Here is a 7,285-nt window from a genome sequence, read left to right as displayed (position 1 = left end):
GATCAGGAAACAGGGCACAATTAGCCACTTGGGGACATCCCACAGCGACACCAAAGCTCTTTTCTGATCTGCAGACCTCCCAGGTGGACCGAGGTCATCACTGAGGGAGGGGGCCAGAAGACCCAGGCCCGCCCGACCCCCTCCTTGTACCTGCCCCTCCTCTTCCTGTGGTCTCCCCATCATGTCGTTTTCTGGCTGTTTTCCTAAGACCTTAATTTACAGTAAACCAGCACATCGGGCCCCCTCTCTTCCGACAGTCTCAGGCCCCGGGCCCCTGCGTGTATGTCGCCCAGAGGGCTGCCGCGCATGCAGAGCCCCAGCCCAGCAGAGCTGGGAAAGGGGGGTGTCTGGGCTGGGGTCTGGGGAGCTCTACCTTATCAACCCCCTGTTGGTTGGAGAGCCACCTCCTTGGCCCTCACTGTGGTCTATGGCTGGGAATAGATAACAGGGGGTCCCCAGGACGTATTGATGGAACAGGTGGGGGAGAACCCCTAGAACCTGCAAGCTCCCCACAGAGCTGGGTCCACCACAGTGGGTCACAACCCCTCACCCACAGGGACCACCAGGCAGTCTTCTCCAGGAGCAGGTCCTCCGGGATGGCCTCAGGCTCCACTGGACAGGTGAGGCCATCTCCAGAGCCAGACCTGACCCTGCCCTCCGGACCCTGCCCTCCCTCCGGACCCTGCCCTCCGGACCCTGCCCTCCCTCCGGACCCTGCCCTCCGGACCCTGCCCTCCGGACCCTGCCCTCCCTCCGGACCCTGCCTTCCGGACCCTGCCCTCCCTCCGGACCCTGCCCTCCGGACCCTGCCCTCCGGACCCTGCCCTCCCTCCGGACCCTGCCCTCCGGACCCTGCCCTCGGACCCTGCCCTCCGGACCCTGCCCTCCGGACCCTGCTCTCCGGACCCTGCCCTCCGGACCCTGCCCTCCCTCCGGACCCTGCCCTCCCTCCGGACCCTGCCCTCCGGACCCTGCCCTCCCTCCGGACCCTGCCCTCCTCCGGACCCTGCCCTCTGGACCCTGCCCTCCCTCCGGACCCTGCCCTCCGGACCCTGCCCTCTGGACCCTGCCCTCTGGACCCTGCCCTCCGGACCCTGCCCTCCCCTGCCCTCCGGACCCTGCCCTCCGGACCCTGCCCTCCGGACCCTGCCCTCCGGACCCTGCCCTCTGGACCCTGCCCTCTGGACCCTGCCCTCCGGACCCTGCCCTCCGGACCCTGCAACTGTAAACCCACCATCCTCAGATACCAGATGAGTTTTACGAGCAGACAATGCATTTCATCGCCTGATTATTATTTTTTAAATTTTGGAATTAATCATCCAAGATTCGGCTACATATTTTATGAAAAGTTCTATCTCCCATTTAATGAGCTCAATGCAACTAATCAGAAAATAAAATGTAAAATGTAGGATGATTTCACTGGTGGAATGGAGAACAAAGGGTAGCAGATTAAACTTAGGAGGGCTACCTGGGACAGAGTTGACCTTGGGGACGGTTTAGGATGGGGGGGTCCTTCCAAGGGAGGCTTTGCAGAGGCCAGGGGCGGGGAGTGGTTCTGCTGGGCAGGAGCTGACCTGGGCCCCGGTCCCACACACGGCCCACCTCTAGGACTTGGGGGACGGGTCCCCCTGATCCTGGGCACCTCCGTGGGCAGGACGCGGCTATGACTTCCTTGCCCAGGAACCACCCCTTCACCGGTCCACTCCGCCCTCCCCTGTGGAGCAGACCAGGCAGGCGTGTTGGAAAGCGCTGGCCACCATGTGTGTATTTATTGTCGATTTAGCTTTTAAAGGCTCTAGAGCTGAGCCCCCCCAGAGCCCAGGTTGGGTTTTCAAATCTTTAGCCTGGAGCAGAGTTCCCTGTTAACGTGCAAACCTCTCTGAGCTGAGGCCTTGCCAAGCTGCTGTCATCCATCCACAGGACCCTGGAGTGGATGGGGGGGCCCAGGCGGAGGCTGCTCAGGGCGCACGGAGGGAGTGGAGCAGGGCAAGGGCATCCTTGGGGGCGGCTGGACGCCCTCTGAAGCAGGGCGACTGGCCCTGCTGGGGGGCGCCTCCCCTGCCCTCCTCTTGCCCAGAGCCCCGGTCCTAGAGCCCCTGATGGAGGATTCAGCCTGGCATTTTTGAAGGCTTCAGGAATGTTAAGGACTTATTGACATACATGGCCAATAAACATGTGAAAAGATATTCAAACTCAATAGTCATCAAAGACATGCAAATCCAAACAACAAAGCCATTGATACCTTTTTGTGTTTAGCAAATTGGCAGAGATTAAAGAGAAGATAATTCCTGGTGTGGGCGGCCCTCTCCCGGGTCAGTGGGCTTCTGAAGGCGTTCTGATTTGCAGAGTGTGATCCTGCCGCGTGCCGCAAATGTGAAAACTCGCAGAGCTTTTCTACGCTTCACCTAACGATTTCCTAACGTTTAGGGTAACGAATTATTAAATGAGTTGCAGGGGTTTTACATGAGTATGTTCACGGCGGCATCAATCCTCACAACAGAAAGCAGAAAGCGGGCTGGGTCAGTGTGACTGCAGAGGGGCTGCCATCCCTGGAGGGACTCCGGGGCCCACATTTTAAATAACAGGACGCGTTTCTATTTACGGACACGGAACAGGCTTGATCCCACCGAGGTGACTGAGGAAAACAGCGGATAAAACACTACGTATGGTGCTCATCCCTTCATCCAGCAAACATTGATCAAGCGCCTACTAGGTGCTTCGTCGACTGAAAAAAAAAATGCACACCGTGAGAGCTGTGAATTAAGTTTTATTTGGGGCAAAATGAGGACTATAGCCAGGGAGACGGCATCTCAGATAGCTCTGAGAAACTGCTCCACAGAGGTGGGGAGGGGAGGTCAGTATATAAGTGATTTTGGTGACGGGGGAGTACCTGCAGCCCAGCACACATTTTTGCAGAATGTTTCTGCTACTCTCATGAAGGTTCCCGCTAGCCACAAGGAGCAGGAGTCACCGTGAAGGATTTTAGTGCTTTTCTAGATACGAGGAGATGCAAGAATTGGGCTCATAAAATCGTCTCCTGAAAATATCTATCGGAAGACCTGCTCTGACAGTTTTTCCCGGAGCACAGAGGGCCTCACTCCTGATCTCCACCCAGAACTCCTTTCCGGGGGTGTGGAAGGTCAGCAGCTACAGCGGCTCAGGATTTCATCCTTGTAGAGGTGGATGGCAAGTGCCGATGTGTAGTTTGCAGCCTGGACAAAGCTGGGGATGAGCTTACAGAAGACAGCAAGACAAAGGTTTGCCCATGAGGAGCAAATACAGAAAGACGAGGGGGTATTAGTCTCCAAGGGCTGCTGAGTAAATGATCACACACTGGGTGGCTTATGACCACGGGGATGAATCGGCTCAAGGTTCTGGAGGCCAGAGGGCTCAAGGTGTGGGCAGGGCCCTGCTTCCTCAAGAGGTTCCAGGGGAGGAGCCTTCCGCCCCTGGGCTTGTGGCTACATCACCCATCCCTGCTTCTGTATGCGCGGCGTCTCCCTGAGTCTGTTTCTCCACATCTCCCGTGAGGACCCCAGCCAGTCACTGCATGCGGCGCCCACCCTACTCCAGCATGACCAGGTCTTCACTTGCCCACAGCTGCAAAGACCAAATAAGGCTGCATTCATGGGCGGGGAGGTCAGAACTTCAGTGCATCTTTCTGGGGGACATAGTTCAATCCACACCAGATCATAAGCGTCCACTTCCGAATCCAGCATCTCCTCTGGTTGTCACGACAACCCTGAACAGCCCACTTTACCAATGGGGATGCTCAGCCAGGAGACCAGGAACTCGCCCAGGGTCGCAGAGCCGATGTGGAGGGTGGGTCAGTGTTCTAACTCACCCTCCGTCCCCATCCCCGGGGGGCCCCAGAGCAGAGCGGTGACAGCCCCGGGAAGCCCCCATCACAAGTGCCCCCTCCCCTCTCTGGGCTGGGCGCCTTCCTGATCTCGGGTCAACCAGTCTCCTTAGTGTCATGGACATAACTTCCTTGTTTTTCTTTATGGTTTCACCGCCCGTGTCTACAGCCCTGAAACACAAGTGCGGTTTTGCCTTTTTTGGGAGCTTTATAAAAGTAGAAGCGTATGCATGCGTTCTTTCAGTGCCCTGTGTCTTCCATGCAGCATGGCGGTCTTAGGATTAATCCCGGCTTTTCCCAGATTTGTGTTTAATTCCTTTTCACTACGAGTTATGGATTCATTTTGCTGTTAAGTGCCTCGGGCTTGTCCCTCGAAGCTGTAAGGAGCAGTGAGATGCAGTGCTGAGCCCCTGCAGTGAGGGTCCCCGACGTGAGCAGGGCAGCCTGGGGGTCTCCAGGCTCACACGCCGGACGCAGCCGCCACTGCCCTTGGAAAGGTCAGCCTGGCTTCCGGTGGGGCTGGACTAGGTCGGTCTGCATTTCCTCTTCCGTATTTTAGAGATCGCTTACATTTCTAAACATTTACTGTTTGAATAATTAAATTATTCTGGAATAATGTTAAGAAAGAGAAAGCGTAAGGCATTGTGTAGAGTTGTGTTGAAAGCTTGGACTCTGCAGCCAGTGGGACGGCCACCCGCCGTGTGTCCCCGAACTACGCTGGGCGAACATCGCCACCTCTCTGGGCCTTGGGTCTTCACAGCGTTGCCTCGTGGGTAGAGGGGGATTGAAGAAATCACTGCCAGATGGGTTTGCTAGGGTTGCTATTATCAGAGAGACAAAACCATTTTCATTTTGGAAAATGATAAAGCCACACAGAGAGCAGATGAACAGACAGCCCCATGCATGGAGCCGACGTTCCTTGTAGGGCCACCCACAGTGCCACGGCCGGGTGACGAGGAGCTTCCACCCCAGGCTCCAGGGGGTCCGCGTCCTGCTCTGTCCCAACCACACTGTGGGGGGGACTCTGCCCTCTAGGGGCCTCGTGCCTCCAGGGACAGCCCTGCCCCGTGAGTTAGACTGTGAAGCCACAGGTCAGGGTCAAGGGCCAGCATCTGAAGATTTGGAGCCAGATTTTAGCTCAAGGTTTAGTAAGGGGACTTGGCTCCTGGGTCCCCCACACACCTCAAGACAGCAGTGTCTGCACTTGGGCCTGCCCTTCACACTGACCTGCTATGGGGCTGAACTGTGTCCCCCAGAGTTTCATGTGTTGAAGTCCCCACCCCCAGGACCTCAGAACGTGACTGTATGTGGAGATAGGTCTTTAAAGAGGTGATGATGGTAAAATGAGGTCACACAGGTGGCCCCTGATCCAACGTGACTGGGGTCCTTATAAGAAGAGACCAGGATGCAGACACACACAGAGGGACAACCACGTGAGGACACGGGGAGAAGACAGCATCTACAAGCCAAGGAGAGAGGCCTCAGGAGGAGCCAGCCCTGCCCACACCTTGACCTTGGACTTCCAGCCTCCAGGATGTGAGGCAGTAAAGACCTGATGTTCAAACCACCCAGGCTGGGGTGTTTGTTACACAGCTCTAGGAAACTGATACATCTGCACCATCTCTCCCTTTCAAGCTCAGCCTGATTCTTAGGAAACTGTCTCCACAGTGGTTCCAAAAATGGTCCATCCTTTCCATCTTCTTCTCTACCTTTCTCTTCCCCTCTCTTCCCCTCAGGTGTGTCCCCGGCCACCTTGTCGCGGTCATGGTTAGTTTTATGTGTCAGCTCAACTGGCCATGGGGGCCCTGACAGCTGACCGAATGCTAATCTGGGCGTGACTGCGTGGGTGGCTCTGGCAGAGATGGGCATTTGGACCAGTGGACGGAGGAAAGCAGGTCCCCTCCCCCGTGTGTGTGTGTGTGTGTGTGTGTGTGTGTGTGTGTGTGTGTGTGTGTGTTGGGGGTGAGGGTGTCATCCACTCCCTCGAGGCCGGGATAGCACAGAAAGGAGAGGAGGGGCGAACTCTCTCTCTGCGAGCTGAGACATCCATCTTCTCCTGCCCAGAGACATTGGGGACATCGGAGCTCCTGGTTCTCGGGCTTTGAGATTCACACTGAAACTAACCCTCCCATTCTCAGGCCTTCAGACTAGGGCGGGAGCTGCCCACTGGCTGTCCTGGGGCCCCAGCCTGCAAGAGGCTCCTCTCGGGGCTTCTCAGCCTCCATCACCATGGGAGCTGATTCCTACAATAAATATCCTCTTCTGTTTATTGCTCTGTATCCCATTGGTTCTGTTTCTCTGATGACTCCTGACTGATATACCCAGCGAGGCCCAGGTAGAGTTTTGCCAGGAGGGGAAGGCATGGGTTCCAGCCTCTGCTGGAAACTCCCCACAGTCCCCTGACCGGGTGACACCCATGGCGCCCAGTGAGCTGCGTGGCCTTCGTGGGCCGGCAGCTCTCTCTGTGTCTCCTGTGCAAACAGGGAGCTGCCTGGGAGGCTGTTACTCGGATTAAACAAGATGAGGGTCCAGTCGGCCACACCGCCCACAGCGGCCGGTGCCCTTCCTCCATCCCTTCCTCCCTCCCTCTCCTCTGGTGAGACCGGCCCCCTCTGGCATCTTGTGGGTAAGGAGGGAAGCCCGGCATGCCCTGCATCAGCTTGTGTCGGGGCGCACACCCCGCCCGTCCAATGGCAACGGCTCCAGGGGTGAGAGGAGGGAGACCCAGTGGGGCCAGAAGCATCACTGAGACAGACATTTGGCTGATGTTCAGTTAAATTTCAAGAAAGTTGCTCAGAGAGTTTTGCAATGTCCAAGGTTACAAGAAAATAAAGGCAAATGGCCCGTTTTATGATTTTACATCAGCCTCCATCGCATGGTAAGTGGGCACCTCACCAGAGAGACAGATGGATAACGCCCCTGCAACCACATTGCCCTGGATTGGGGACCAGCTCCCTGTCCTTTGCCTTTCCTGGGCCCTTCATCGCCGGTGGGGGCTGGCGTCAGGACACTGGTCAGTGAGAGCAAGGGCCTGGCTCAGGGAACAGGGAACAGTCTTCGGGGCCTTCCCCACGTGTGCGTCCGCCCCCGCTCCCCCGCTCGGCTGTGCCGTCCCACCCTGGACCCCACCACCCAGTGCCCTGCTTCTGCCCTGGTCTCCCCACATCTGACGTCCCACAGTGGCCAGTGGGCCTTTGCCCCAAGTCAGAGCTGCTGCTTCTCTGCTGAGAGCCCTGCCCTGATTCAGAGGAACAGCCAGAGTCCCCAGGGGTCCCAGGCCACGGGATACAGCTCTGTGGCTCCCTGGCCTCGACCCCCCCCATCCCATGATCCCCACATCCCTCCATTCCGTCTCCCGGCTGTACTCGGGGGCACAGAGGGCTCCCCTTCGCCGAGGCCTCCACGTCGTGTCTGCGCTCCTCACCC

This window comes from Balaenoptera musculus, chromosome 10 (genome assembly GCF_009873245.2).
Source record: "Balaenoptera musculus isolate JJ_BM4_2016_0621 chromosome 10, mBalMus1.pri.v3, whole genome shotgun sequence".
Lineage (NCBI taxonomy): Eukaryota > Metazoa > Chordata > Mammalia > Artiodactyla > Balaenopteridae > Balaenoptera > Balaenoptera musculus.
The sequence above is the reverse complement of the archived record's forward strand: the minus strand, read 5'-3'. Positions refer to the sequence as shown.